Consider the following 15,279-nt stretch of genomic DNA (forward strand, 5'->3'; position numbering starts at 1 on the left):
GGCCTTTTTAGTAAGAGTATGCAAAGATACTTAGGCCCAATGCACATGGGCCTTTCCAACTAATACAGTTCTATGTTTGCTGTATATATGGGGCTGTGGTCAGTAAGCAGAGACATCTAATGTTACCCTCCTCCACCCTGGGTGAGTTTTTGAAATAATGAAATCTTTGCCTCACCACTCTTGGTACTCCTCCCTCCCCCTTTTTGTCCAGTGAAAGGGGCCAGAGAAAAGCTTTTTCTGGTGACTCCAGAGGTGTGGGAGTATATGAGAGAGTGCTGATTTGGAAGGCCTGCCTCTTCTGAACAGAGGCCTCTACTGAGAGCTTTACCTACGTAGTGACTGGTGTTCTGTTGTGTGTAACAATTACCACAAACTGAGCAACTTACAGCAGTTTCCACTTGTCACAGTTCTGTAGCTCTAAAGTTCATGTGGGCTTGGTAGGATTCTCTGTAGTTCTGACCAGGCTAATGACAAGGTGTTAGCTGGGCGAGGCTTGCATCTGAAGGCTCTGGAAAAGAACATGCTTTGGTCTCATGCAGCTTCTTGGCAGTGTTCACAACATATGAGTCACAGTTTTCTTGCTAGTTGCAAGTTGTAGACAACTCTGTGTGTAGAGAAACTACAAGCATTTCTGTTCACTTGGCTCCCTCCATTTTTCCAGCCATGGTCTTGTGTTTTCAATCTGCCTTCAAGCACCAAGTCTTGTGCTTTCAATCTGTCTTCCTCTTCTGTTGGCAACTTCAGAAAATACTGCTTTCACAAGACTCATAGGCTGGGCATAAAGGTGCACAGCTATAATCCCATCCTTCAGGAGGCTGAGGTAGGAGGATCTCCATGAGTTTGAGGCCAGCCTGGGCCACTTAGTTCAAGGTCAGTCTAAACTACATAGTGAGAACCTGTCTCAAAGAAACAAGTCACAGCGCAGTGTTCACACCAGAGTAAAATTACCTTATCTTAATTAAGGTCAGCTGATGAAAGCAGTTTCTAGTACATGAATAACCAGAAACTAGAACTTAATAGATAACCATCTTAGAATTCTGCCTGCCATACATACTGTCGTTTTATTTAATGCCACGGGTGTTTTAACTCAGATCTGACCACACAGAACTCAGGTGCAAAGGGCCAGCCAAATAGCTCAGTGGATTAAAGCGCCTGCTTAGGCAGACACAGGGGTTGGAGGTTCAATCCCTGGCCTGCCATGCTGGCCCCACCCCCAGGGCGTGCTGAGACAAGAGATGGCAGTTAAGACTGAGCGTGGTGGCATGCGCCTGTAATCCCAGTACTTGGGAGGCTGTAAACAGTAGAATCACTGTCCGATCTACATCTATGTGGTGAGACCCTGTAGACCCTTACTAAAATACAAAAAAAAAAAAAAAAAAAAAAAACCTCAGGTGCAGAACTAAGTAGCCACACTGCTTTGGACCTGTCACACTGCTATTGGACAGAGGCCATCTGTTCACACCCTGGATAGTCATGGTGGTGATACTGTTGGACACCTCTCATATTTGCTTAAAAGAGCCTGTTTGTAGTTCCATCCCAGATTCTCAAGGAAAGGAACCCTGTTCCTTGGGCAGAAGTCATCGTTTTGTGGTTTCTGGTACATCTTGGAGAGCATTCAGCTCCTGTAGTCTTTACTTTGTGCCAGTCTGGACTAGCTTGATGAGCAGTTCCAGCACTTGGAGGGGTGGTTCTCTGCCCTGACCTGTCTGCTCCTCTCTGCTGACAGAGCAAGTCATTGTGAGCTCTAGCGGCAGTTGTTCAATGGGACCAGTAAGCTTTTTACACAAATACACCTGCTGCCTTGCTGTAGGTCATGGCAGAGTCCTTGTCTGTACTTTTCTAGATCTGCCAGGCCCATCCTTCTTCCAGCATCATGATTAGTTTACTGTACTCATCAAAACCCTTGGGAAAGTTAGGAGCAAGTGAGGCCATTGCAAGCTGATGTCCCAGCTGGGAAGGAGCAAGAGGAGGATCTGACGAAATCCAAGTTGCCCTATGATAATGACTGAACCTCGTGAGTTTTGGTTTCTATTTGAAAAAAAAAAAACTCTTTTATAGGAAGTGGTAAAAGTTATCAAATTACAGATGCAACTTAAAAGAAATAACCTAAGTCTGTCCTTTCAGACAACCATGAGGTAGCTGGCCATTTTGCTCTTGGTCTTCATACTGGCAGGCAGCAAATGAGGTTGATGCTGGCCGTTTGTTGTATGGTCACCATGTAGAAGAGTGTGCTAGAGAGAGGGAAGAAGAAGCAGGCAGGATGGAGTCCAGGTGGCTGGGAGCAATCAGTAAAAGGTAGATGGAAACCTGAAGAGCCAGGAAACAGAATCACCTAGCCCAGGTTGGCACAAAGCAGAGACTACAGGAGTTGAATGCTCTCCAAGATGTCCCAGCTTTGGCTGCACCTGAGGTGAGGGTAGGATTTATTGCATAAGGCATGGAGCAGGGTAGGCTGAAGAAATGGACTTCCCAGGCGCTGGTCAGGGTGGGAGTCTTGCGTTACAGTTCTGTAGCTGTTGTGTCTCTGACCTGTAGACACGTGGGAGGGTGGTAGCCAGGCTATGGTGCCCTGCCCATTTCTCTCTTTTCTCATTCAGTCTCAGAGTTATCCACAGTCACTCAGACTTAGATCTACGTGTGCAGACAGCGCTGGACTGTTCCTTAGAAGTGACTCATGGTTCATGGGATTGTCAGTAAGCAAGCCACGCTCTTTTGTACTTCTGTTGGCCATGTCCAGGGAGCCATTTGAGCAGAACAGTTTCCCACTGTGTGACATGTCAGAGGGATGGTGGCCACATCTCTTCCTTACTTGGATAAATGGAAGCTGTTGTTTTGTTTGGTTGTAAGATTGCTTTTAATTTCCTGCCATATTTGGCCTATCCTTGTCAGATAGCTTGAGCATAGGCCTTGGGCAAGCACGTGTATTAAAACATCCTAGGTGTTTTTGACAGTTGGGTTTTCTGAGTCCCCGTCATACTTTATTCCTCTGCATTTCCTCTGTATCCCAAACCATCTAAAGAACCTGGCATCTGAAAATATTCAGATTGACTATTAAAAATCTCTACTGTATTTTGAGAAATGGTATATTCAGACTGATGAGGTAGGGGCATTTTGAGAAATCAGAGGCCAAGTTAAAGAGGAAAGATAACCAGCCCGATGATGGCATGTGACCATCTCATGTGTCTGTGCTCTTGGCCCCCTGTCATCAAGGCTGTCAGAACAGTAGGCTGCTATTGGATACATGAGTGGCCGTGGGAGGAGGAGGAGAAGGTGGGGGTGTTTGCCTCTTGTAGTGCCATCCGGGAAGGGCAGGACACTCCAAAGGTCTTAGTAGCCTTTGAGGAAGACTGTTAGTGGAGATTTGGTATCTGGCTTCTACATGGAAGGACCCGGTTTTCCTTTCTCTACACCCCATACACACACCCTGGGTGTTCTAAGTGCCAAGCATACTTGGTTCCTGGGCCTTCCCACACACTCTGTTCTTGGTCCTAAGCTGTGTTCTGATTCTCTGACTCATCTGAAAATGATTGCTGGAAACCTGGAAAGAACAGAGCAAAAATAATTAAATAGCCACACAATAAAAAGCGTGCTTTCTAGCTTAATTGTTGCAATATTAAGAACAGTATAGGTGTTAGTTTTTTCACAAGCATTTTTAAGCACACAGTGTTTATCAAAGAGTAAATAATGCTTAAGTGACTTGCAGACTAGCAAGCACCTTAAAAGGTGAAGTTATTTTAAAAAGTGAAAGCTTTTGTTTCCCTGAATTTTAGCAGTGTGTTGGAAACAGCGCAGGCCTAGGAGTTAGACTTAGGGTCGAATCCTGGCTGTGTCAGTGGCGTTGGCCAGGCTCCAGTCCTCACCTGAGTCATGCTTTATCACATCGCCGGAGGGGTTTACTCATCCAGCACTTGTGACTGGGATTTTGGGTTGTTCAGTGCTTGGTGAAGACTAGAAGCAGCTTTCTACCTCACCTGACAGGTTAATGTCAGCATGAGCCCATAGGGTGTGTCCTCTCGCTAGCATTCAGGTATGCTCAGCCAAAAGACATGATACAAGTTATGGCACCTATCTGTGAAATTATACTGGCCTTACATAGGTGACAGTTGCTATGTTCCAGTTGTGAGTGCCAGCTTATTGCCAGTTGAAACAGGGTGAAAAATCTCTTAGATCCTAGAGCTACAGAGATAGATCAGACAAATGAAATAGTAAGGATCGAGTCCTTACCAAGAAAAGAATTATTTCATATCTTCATTTGTCAGTTCTGAAATTTTGTTTGCCAGTCGACATTAACCATAGCCAATCCGGAGCTGCGTGAATCATCACCTAATGGAAAGAGAAGCCTGAGGCCCTGGAGCTGAGTCTTTGATGCAAGGCCTGCCTGTGAGCAAGGTACTGAGCTTGCTAAGCCTCAGTTTCCTTGGTAGAATATGAATGAAACCTGCAAAGACTGAAAATTGTGCATGCATGGAGTGCAAGCCCTGGCAGGTTCTGTAAGCATTGTAAATTAAGCCTTGATGGGGGAGTGTGCCTTAAGCCTCGAGGTATTACAACAGGGATGTGGAATTACTACTTTTAGTTTAGTTTAATTTTAGTTTAGTGTCTCCCTAGGTAGCCCAGGCTGGGCTAAAACTCACAGTGATCCTCCTGCATCAGCCTCCCTAGGCCTGAGATCAGAGGCATGTACCACTCTGTACCCAGATTGCAATCTTTTTAACTTGGATGACTCCAAAGGCTTTGAAGTTGGTTAGAATGTAGTTGCAGATGAGAAATCAAATAAATTGACGTAGGTCTGGGGAGATAGCTCAGTAGAATAAGTGCTTGCCTGGCAAGTGCAGGGTCCTGAGTTCAATCCCCATACTGAAAACAAACAAACAAAAAAAAAAAAAACACTGACTTAAGAGAATATATAGGCTCCCAGAGGGAGAAGTGGCAGTAACCAGTCCTAGGTGTTGGAAGTGAAGTAGTCAAGTGTGGGAAAGAGGAAAGATGGGTCTGACCAGAGGACAGGTGTCCCTGTGCAGAAAAAAAAAAAAAAACTAGAGCCAGGCAGTGGCGCATGCCTGAGATTCCAGCACTCCGAGAGGCTGAGGCAGAAGGATCATTGTCAGTTCCAAACTAGCCTGGGCTACAGAGTGATCTCATGGGCAGCCTGAACTGTGTAACGAAACAACTAAAGAATTAGTGTTGCATAGTCTGCTCATCCTCTTCATGGTTTTTGCCTTTACCAGCCTCTTCAAAGACAGATTCAGGAGTGGAGTTGGGTAGAGGAGAAAAACAAGGACTCTTTCCAGTGGCCAGAAATGAAGAAGAGTTAAAATGATTATTATCCAGGAAGAACACCAAAGACATAGCAAGGTGGTGGCAGGGTGCTTTGAGGTGGGGTATGAAAGAGGGCTTTCTTATTCCCAGATAGTTTGGACTCATTTGTTTTCTTGGTTACACACATCTGTGTATGTATGTGTGCTAGTTTGCACTGAGTGCCTTAGGTATAATTCCCACCCTTTTTTATAAATTCTAAAGCAAATCAACATTATCTTTTATCTCATTGCTCTTCATCCTCAAAAAATCAAAAATAAAACACCACAGGCCTCACCTCTTGAAGTGTTCCCGAGGGCTCAGAAGGAGACACGGGATGAAGGAGGCTACAGCGATGCTGGCTAGAGGGTGTGGGTGCTGCTTCTACCTCTTCCAGAGCAAGGGAGGGTGGGGGGGACTCGGGCCTGAACACTGCTTGGCCACCCAATTAGGGTTTCTACGTCCGGTGCCATGTTTCTCAGAGGGTGTTCCATAGGACACTTCCATAAGGGTATGTTTTTCCTGGAAAGGGTTTATAGACAGAGGTTTAAGAACTACTACAGGCCCTATCCTAGCTTGGAGAATACACTGTAAATAACATTGTATAAGTGTGAGCTCTTCTGTAGTTCAATCTCAGTTAAAATGCTTTGTGAACTCACTTGATCATGGAACTCTCCCCACCCTGGAAAATGAAGTGTTACTGTTACGTAGTACTTTTATTTCAGAAGATGCTACTTCGGGGGTTCCTGATTTAGTAGAGTTTCTCAGGAAAATAGGATATATAAATTCCTACATTTTAAAAAAATTGGGGTATTTATGAGAAACCAAGCAGTTTCAGGGAACCAAGATGGAAAATCCAGGCTCACATCTGAATCTAACCCTTTCCCAGCCCTATAATATTGGTCCATCTTCACTCATGAGCTTCAAGTCAGTGAAGCCCCATCTGGCCCCATCCGATCTTCCCTTGTCTGGTCTTGTAAGAGTTGGAGGGGTCAGATAGGGTGTAACTTTCCCCCATTAGTGATTGTTAAAATGTCTCCAAGGTTTTGAGTCATACTGATCTTGTGTCTTCCCAAAAGACAAAACTCAGAATTGTACGTAGCACTCATGCAGTTTGACAAGAGCTGCAGAAGTGTATCCTTGGCGTACAGGACCAAAAGCCTTTAGAGCACCCTTGCAAGCTCTGTATTATAAAGAAGAAACTCTCCAGCCATGCTCTTTTCTGGAGCAGCAGGGCTTGCAGAGATTCAAGACAGCAGCTTGTTTTATGTGTAAGAGTATCTTTCTAAAGCCTGCTTACAAGGCCTAAACTATCTTTCCTGCTATTCTCAGCAAATAGGCCCTGTGTTTTGGAAAACCCTACTTTGCATCTTGGTGACAGATCCTCATGCATGGTGTCTGAGTCAGACTTCTTCCCAAATCTAGGTGTTTCAGTGTTCACACTTGGCCGTCCTGTATGAGTATCGTCCGTCCTGTAGTTAACTGAAAGCAAAGTGGTTGTCTTTTATTGCTCAACTATTTCCCTTGGAAACTGTGATTTTTTTGGTTTAAATGTAGGTCACTACATAAGCAAAAACACACATTCATATCCTGGCATTAAATTCAATTATGGACATTGAGCACTGTGATACGCAGAATTTAAGCGTGTGTAGGGGAGAGCCTGGAGGAGGTGATGTCTTGTTGGGCCCCTGTGGTAACCAGGTTCATCCCACTGTGTTTGCTTCTTCACTTTTCCCCCCTGGATTGTGGTTCTGAAAGGGACCATGTTGTATTTTCTCTTTGCCCACAGAACCTGCAGTGGTGGTGGCACTTGGTATGGTGTAGAAGTGGGGAATAATTCCTGCTTCACAATTTGACACTTTGGATGGCATGTCCAAAACTGAACACCTCACCCTCACTTTTCTTTTCACATAAAAGAAAAGAAAAAGCCCAAGCCCAGAATTTTATTTCTTCCCTCTATGATCATCTCCTTGAAAGAGCCATCTCATCAGACCTTGGAGATACCAGGCGTTCTCAACTGGTGAAGACAGTGATGCAGTGTGGGCCTGTCCCAGACTTCCTCATTTTCCCCACACTCAGGTACCACTATCTGAAAAAGCCCAAGGCACAGCTGGGCCATGGCAAGAAGAGAAAATCCAGGGGCAAGAGCAGGTGGGTTGCAATAGGATGGAAACAGTGGAGGCTGCTGGATCCTGATTGGGCCTCATCCTCTGAGAAGCCTGAGCTTACACTGCCTTCCCTGGGATCTTGGTCACCAAAACCTGTTTGTGCTAAAGGGTGAACACAGTTTGCTCCATTCCTTGTTTCTGACCTCCCTGGAACGTTAAATCAAAGCCCAGTTTAATGGAGCAGTTACCAGGAAACCAAGGAGAACTGTTTGTTCTAAATCTACAATAGTGAAAATTGGCTTCTACATGCCCCCTTGTAGTGAGGTTGGAAGTGCACCCAGTGGTGGTTCTTCCGTACTGAGCCAGCTGCCTGCCCTGCACCACAGCAGGTCTTCCAAATAGGTAGAGTGGGGACTTGGTAAATGCGGAAGGAGATAATGGTCTTTTCAGAAGAAAAACTGGAAACAATGCTTGAATAACAATTGCCAACTCATGTTCTGAATCTCTCTCTGGCGGTTCGCGTAATGATGTGTTTCCAGCTTCCGCCTGGCTGTCAGCATGGGTGCCCTTTATCCTGCTCTGGTATTGTGCCAGATCATTGCTGTCTCCCATTAGCTTGCTGAGCAGGACAGGCAGCTGAGCTGGAGCCTTCTCCCTTTGTGCCTTTCCTGGGCACAAAGAAGCAGGTCGTGTGCTTTGTCGCCAGACTTCGACTGTCCTTGCTTTTCATGTCCTCGGCTGCCCCTACCTGAGGGGTATTGGGGGTGGCACTGGCTGTTGGGCAAAGAGAAGAGGCAGTCCCACATTCTTCCATGCAGCTGCCACACATGCTGCCCAGATACTCACTGGGAACAGAGCATGGGGTGCCAGCTGGTGGCTGCCCGGCCTGCTGCCGGCTCTGCCAAAGCATGTGGGTCTCATTGCAGTCAGTCACAAATGCCATCTTGCTCAGATGTCTGAGTGCTTTGGAACTCGGACTATGAACTCAGTTCCACTGGTGCTGATCCTGGGCTACCCGATTAGAACTTTCTTGTAGGCTTCCAGTTTCCTTAGAGCTGAAGAAAAACAAATTGTGAAAGGTGAGTAGTAAAGTGGGAAGGTCTAAGGACAGCTGTTGGGAGCTGAATAAAATTATAGTCCTGATGCGGGCAGTAAGTGCCATACCTTCTATACCTGAAATCATCATCCAGACAGTACTTAAAACAATCATTTTATTATAACACTTCTCAGAGCTACACTCTCAAAACCAAGGTGTTAGCAGGATTGAGTGTTTCTCAGAGATCTGAGAGACTGCTTCTCTCCTAGCTTCTGGTAAACCCACTCATTCTTGCATTCTAGGTGCAGCCTTCATTTTTACAAATTACTGTCCTTGTGCTGTCTTCCTATGGCTGCCTTCCAAGAGAAAGTCTAGTTGTACTAGTGCTAGGACTTCTACTTTTCTTTTGCTTTTTAATTTTAATTTTTTTGAGATAGATTTTTGCTGTGTACTTCAGGCTAGCCCTGAACTCAATATGCAGCCCGGGCAATCCCTGCCTCAGCCTCCCTAGGGCTGGGATTACAGGTATGTGCCATCATGCCAAGGTTCAACATGTCATTTTCTTAGTGAGATGTATAGTTCATTGCGGAGACCAAAGGCTGAAACAAATAGATCTGGAAGAAATTAGTGGGGACAGGGAGATGGCTCAGTGGAATAAGCGCTTTCCTAGCAAGCGCAAGGGCCTGAGTTCAATCCCTGGTTCCACCAAAAATAAATAAACAAGTTATGTGGGTAACTTGGAAGTCCCTACCACAATAATAGTCTTATTATTTCTATGGGAAAGTTGTCTAAATTCCAAGATGTTATAAAACTCTGTATTTATTGTAATAGTTAACATTTTAGTGGCAAGTAATAGAAATTAATGTGTTCGTTAGGGATGTTTGGGTTGCAAGTGATGGAAACAGTTCCAGATGGCTTAAAAAAAAAAGGTAAAAGAAATTAATTAGCTTTCATAAACAGGAGTCTAAGAATGGATCTGGCTTCGGGCAGAGTAGACTCCAGGGCATTAGTAATGTCAAAGATCAGGATCTCTCGTCCCCCTCTCCTCTACCTTTTCTCTCTCCCTCTCCTCCTTTTCTCCTTTCCTTTCCCTGTGCCTCCCTTTTCCCCTCTCTCTTGGATAGATTCATGCTCCAAAGTTCTTCACAGAGAGAGTGAAATAGTGACTGAGCATCTCAAATTGCCACGCAGCAGAAAGGAAATTTCTTTTTTTCCAACTCTATCAGTCCTTGAAGAAGACATTGCTTGGCCTTATGTGGCCATACACAAATCAGTTGTTGCAGTGCAGGGTACGGCGTGCCAGGAGCAGCCAGGCTCGAGTGTGTGTTCATCCTTAAAGGAAGCATGTGCACTGCTTTGCTCTGCTGCACAGGAGCTCATGCACACTGGAGAAGGACTGCACCAGGGCAACAGGCAAGCAAACAAATGAGGATGAGGAAACACATCATTAGATACTGTTCTTCTACAATCCACTAATTCAAATTACTGTTCTACGACAATCCACTGTCTAATTCAAGCTAGTTTAAAGAAAAAGGGAATAGGTAGTAAGGCTAAGGGGTGTCTCATGTAATACACAGCCCTTGAAAAGAACTTGAAAACTACTAGGACTCACTGTGTCTTTCTACCCCATGTGCTTCATTCCTCTCTAGAACCCTTTCCCACTTCTTAGTCTGCAGTGGAAAGGATTTCCCTACAGCCTCCTAGCTTTTTCTTCAGTACTAGAATTGAACCCATGGCTTTTGTGTCATACTGCATTCCCCACTCTCTTTGTTTATTTTGGACAGGGTCTTCCTAAGTCACTGTATTGCCTCAGCTGGAATGGTACTTGCAATGCTCCTGCCTCAGCCTTCCCAGATTGCTAGAATTTTAAGTATGTGCCAGTTGACCCAACAACCTCTCAGTTCAGTCTGCTTCATCCAGTAGACAGAGTCTACCATAAATTCCCAAGGAAGAAAATCTGATTGACCCAGCTCCCACTCCCAGCTTGCTTAGTTGCATTCAGGAAATGGAGGCCCACATCCAAGACATGGCACATTCACAGAAGGACATGTCAGTTAACTTTCTAAAAGTGAAGGAGATACCTGGAATCATTCTAAAGATCATTTTGTTTTCAGACTCATTTCGCAGATGAAAAGTTGAAGACTGACCTCATATCATATATATGCACAGAGGCCAGATACGAACTAAGCTGGAACTGGTGCTCAAGCCCCAAGATTTCCATTCTGTTTTCACCTCTATTTTTAGGCTTAATAGTTCGCAATGATTCTCCCATATAGTCAAAATTGTGATACTTCCAATACACAGATTTAGCACAATTTCAATCCAAATATCAATAGCATTCTTCACAAAACTGGAGAAAATCTTTTAAAAACTAAGTCTATTGGTACATTTTAGGTCTACATAATGATCACATTCATCATGGAGAATTTGTGCCTGTACTTGATGTATCTTCCTTCTTTTTTTTCCTTGTGTTTCCTTGCCCTCCCTTCAGCCCTTCTTTTCCTCCTTATATCTAAAAGCTTTGTTAACATTTTTTCCTTCTTTTGGAGAAAATAATCTTAAAATTCATTTGGAGTCAGAAGGGACACAGAGGCCTGCCTGCTGAGATGGCTATTGAGACTGGGTGTGGTGGTACATGCCTTAAAAGTAAATTAAAGGGGCCGGGGAGATGGCTCAGTGGAATAAGTGCTTCCCTGGCAAGCGCAGGACCTGAGTTCAATGCCTGGCTCCACCAAAAAAAAAAAGTAAATTAAAGATCTAAATGTTAAAACAGAATCACTTACTCTGCTGGAAGATACAATAGGTAAAATTCTTGAAATCATAGACCTAGGCAAGAGTTTCTGAACTGAAGTACAATTGCATAGGAAATAGTACCAATAATGAACAAATGAAATCCTATCACATTGAAAAGCTTCTGCACAGCAAAAGAAATGACAGAGTGAAGAGACAACCTACAGAATGGGAAAAAATTTTGCCAGGTATTTTGCCAGAAGACTAATGTAAAGAATACATAAAGACCTTAGATAAGTTAGGACTCCCCCCGCCCAAAAAAAAAGATTCAGTCAAAATTAAATGGGCAGGGGCTGGTGAGATGGCTCAGTGGTCTAAAGCACCTACTTAGAACAAGCTAAGCCAAGCAAAGAACAGGGACCTCGGTTCAATCCCCCAGCACCACATGCCAGCCCGCCCGCCCCCTGGTGGGCTGAGCTGGCCACACAATAAATAAATAAATAAATAAATAAATACTTAAAAAAAATTAAATGGGCAGGCTGAGGCAGGAGGATCATTGTGAGTTTGGGACCAGCCTGGGCTACAAAGGGAGTTCAAGGTCAGCTTAAACTGCATAGTGAGACCCTGTTTCAAAAAGACAAAGGGTGGGGGGGCAACTGAAACACTTTTCAGAGGAAATGCAAATGACCAGAAAAATACATGAAAAAATGTTCAGAATCATAGACCAGTGGTGAGAAATGCAAATTAAAATACTTAAATTCCATCTTACTGCAGAAAGACTAACCATCAAAGCATTAAGTAATAACAAATACAAGGCTGTGGGCAAAAAGGAACCTTTGTGTATTGTTGGAGTTGAACTAGTCCAACCATTGTGGATACCACTATGGAGATTCCTCAAAAAACAAATTGGAAATTCCACTTAATCCTGATATTCTCCTCTAAGTATCTTCCCCAAAGACATATAATGGTGTTTGGCTTCCTCACAGGACCAGGGACATGGGGTCAAGTGACCATGGATTGAAACCTCTGAAACTGAGCCAAAATAATTCTTGCTTCCTTAAAGTTCCTGCTTAGGCAGACACAGAGACTTGGGTTCGATCCCTGGAGTGTGGTGCTGGCCAAGCCCCCAGAGTGCACTGAGACAGTGATTGAGATTGGGCGTGGTGGCATGTGCCTGTAACTCCAGCACTTGCGAGGCTGAAAACAGAATCACTACAAGTCTGATCTGTGTTGTGAGACACTGTAGTGTGTAGACACTGATGAGACACTGCCCATTTAAATACATTTTAAAAAAAGGTTAAATATAGGAAGCTGGTGGTTTGGAGGAACAAGGAGCTTGATCAAGAAGATGGTTCCTACTAGAGTTCCAGGACTGAAAGAAAGTCACAGGTCATCACTTCTGGCAAGATCTTCCTGGTTATGGGAACTGGGTGTGCCTCTGGCCTTTCCATCCCCAGAGGCACTGGAGCCTATCTTTTTAAGTATCCAACACAACCCATGGCACACACCAGGCACATAGCAAATGCTTGCTGAATCACCCTTCACCCCCCAACCCACTGTGGGGTACCACAAAGGACACAAGTAGAATATGCCTGAGAGGGAACTCATTAGGAGCCCTGGAGTCCTCTAGAAGCCATTCTGCTCATTTCCCAGATCGTGTCAGCCTGTTCCAGTAAAATTTGTCTATTTAAAAAAAAAAAAAAGGTTAAATAAATCTTGCTTCCTTTAAGTTGCTTATGATAAGTTTTTTGTCACAGTGATGGAAAGTGACTAACACAATGTCCCATCAAATGATGATCCCTTAAGGCAGTGCTAGATCTTGGTGGTTGTTCCTGTCCAGACAGCAACCAGAAGCTTGGGCATGCTCAGGAAATAGAGGTCATCAGTGGCTCTTAGAGGACCCGAGGCTCTTACCTGGTTCCTCTGGTTCCAAAGCAGGAATGTGTAAGATTTTCAGGGAGACACTGTTGTTTGTCTCTACAGGAGACTACTGCTTCAGCATCTTTTGAAAGGTGAAAGGAATTTTCTGAGATACTCTAAGCTGAAGTAAGACCTGACTTCCCATTGGGTGGTGAACCTACCTACTTCTATTTCCTTAAAAATGAAAAGTGAAGTGCATAACCATACAAAAAAACTCAGTGTTTCTGAATTTTCTTAATTTCTTCCTATGTGGATACTTTTTTAATAATACTTCTCACCAGAAACTGATTTCCAAATTTGCTTGTATCTGTCTTAGCTTAATATAGGCTTCTAACAAAAGACCATAAACCACATGCTACATAAATAAGAGAAATTTATTTTCTATAGTTCTAGAGGCTGGGAAAATAAGATGAAGGCACTGTCATGTTTGGCATCTAAATGAGGACTTATTTCCTTATTCATAAGTAGTTCTTACTGTGTCTTCACATGGTAGAAGAGGCAAGGGTCTCCCTAAGGACTTTTTTTTAATAGGGATACTCATCCACTCATGATGAGGTCTGCAAAAAGCCACACTTCTTAATACCATTACATTGTTGATTATGTTTAAATATAAGAATCTGGGAAGAGGTCATTAATCAGACATAACAGTACCTGTCTCACATGATCCTTGTAACAGCCTCTAAAGGAAAAGGTGACATGAGTTCTCACAAGGGAAGACAAGAGCTGAGGCCAGTAGGACTCCTTTATTTTTTTAGTCAGGAGATAAGACAAAAGCATCACTAAAGCAGATCTGTCAGCCTGGGCCCAGGACATGTGTGCCCTGACACTTGCCTAGCTCAAGTGCTGAAGCCTTATGTGTTTCATTTTGAGTATCACCAGCCTATAGGTTGAACAGGTCTGGCTTGACTCTGCAGGGCTCCAAAGTTGTACCTGATGCTTTTCCAAGAGCCACAATAATGTGTGATACATGTTAACTTTACCCTCATTAAATTTGTATCCAGTGCAGCAAAAAATATTAAATGACTTTAAGGTATTTAATTACAATTTAAAAAATAGTTTTCTAAGGAAAAAGTACAGGGAGCTATGAAAAGAGTAAGGAACATACGTAAGTCATTTTGGACTGCTGTAACAAAATAACTACCTTATACATGGTAGAAATTTATTTCTCACACTTCTGGAGACTGAAAGTGAGATCAGGGCACCAGCATGTGTGGGCTGTAGAGGGGACTGCGGTATGTTATGAGTCAGTGTCAAAAGAAATGACAAGAAGACCCGATGAATATAGCTTCAGAGGTTTCACTGAGATTAGTCTCTCTCAAAGTGATCCCAGAGCCACAGAAGCATCTCACATTTATTGAGGGCTAAAGGCAAGCTAAGGAATGTGCATAATTTGGTGAACACAAACTACTCTATCTACTTCCACCATTTGCCTAACGCTAAATTTACACAATGCTAGGCTGACAACATCCCAAGCAAGGGATCAAAAAACAGACAGGGTGCAGCAGGAGAAGCTGTTAGCTGCAGCCTTGAATCCCAGCTTTCCGGAATATACAAGGGAGACAACAGTTCTCGTTGGGCTCTGTTTATTGCTCCCTGCTCCCTTGGGACATTAGGCTTTTGTCTCATATCTATATTTCTATAGGGACTGTCTTGTGGGCTGCAGGCTGCTCACTGTATCCTCACATGGCAAGAAGAGAGCTACCTAGATCACTGATATAACACTGCCTTGGTCACTTTCTTTGTCTCTGGGACATAATACCTGACACAGCTTAAAGGAGCAGAGGTCTGGGCTCATGGTTCAGAATGTTCAGTCCTTGTATGGTGTGCAGCATGGTGACAGAGCCTGACGGCAGAAAGTTGCTCGTCTGGAGCACAGAATGCAGAGAGCATGAGGAAGGCCCAGGGAGGGAGAAACCCTTTCAGGTCACACCCCCAGTGCCCTGCCTCTGTGACCCAACCCCACAGTCTAAGAGCAGGTCAGCTAGTGTGCCTGGGTCCAGTCTTCCCAAAGCCCACCTTTGAGTTCTTGAAGCTCTTGGGAGACATCTAGATAGAAACCGTAGCAGACACTAATCTCCCTCATGAGAGTTCTCCTTGTAACCCAATTACCTCCTAAGAGGTCCTTCTCCAAAGGGATTCACATTGGCATTAAGGCTTCGCTTTATGAATTATAAGAACCCAGATTAATCT

Source organism: Octodon degus, unplaced genomic scaffold (assembly GCF_000260255.1).
Source record: "Octodon degus isolate 3935 unplaced genomic scaffold, OctDeg1.0 scaffold00087, whole genome shotgun sequence".
Classification (NCBI taxonomy): Eukaryota; Metazoa; Chordata; class Mammalia; order Rodentia; family Octodontidae; genus Octodon; species Octodon degus.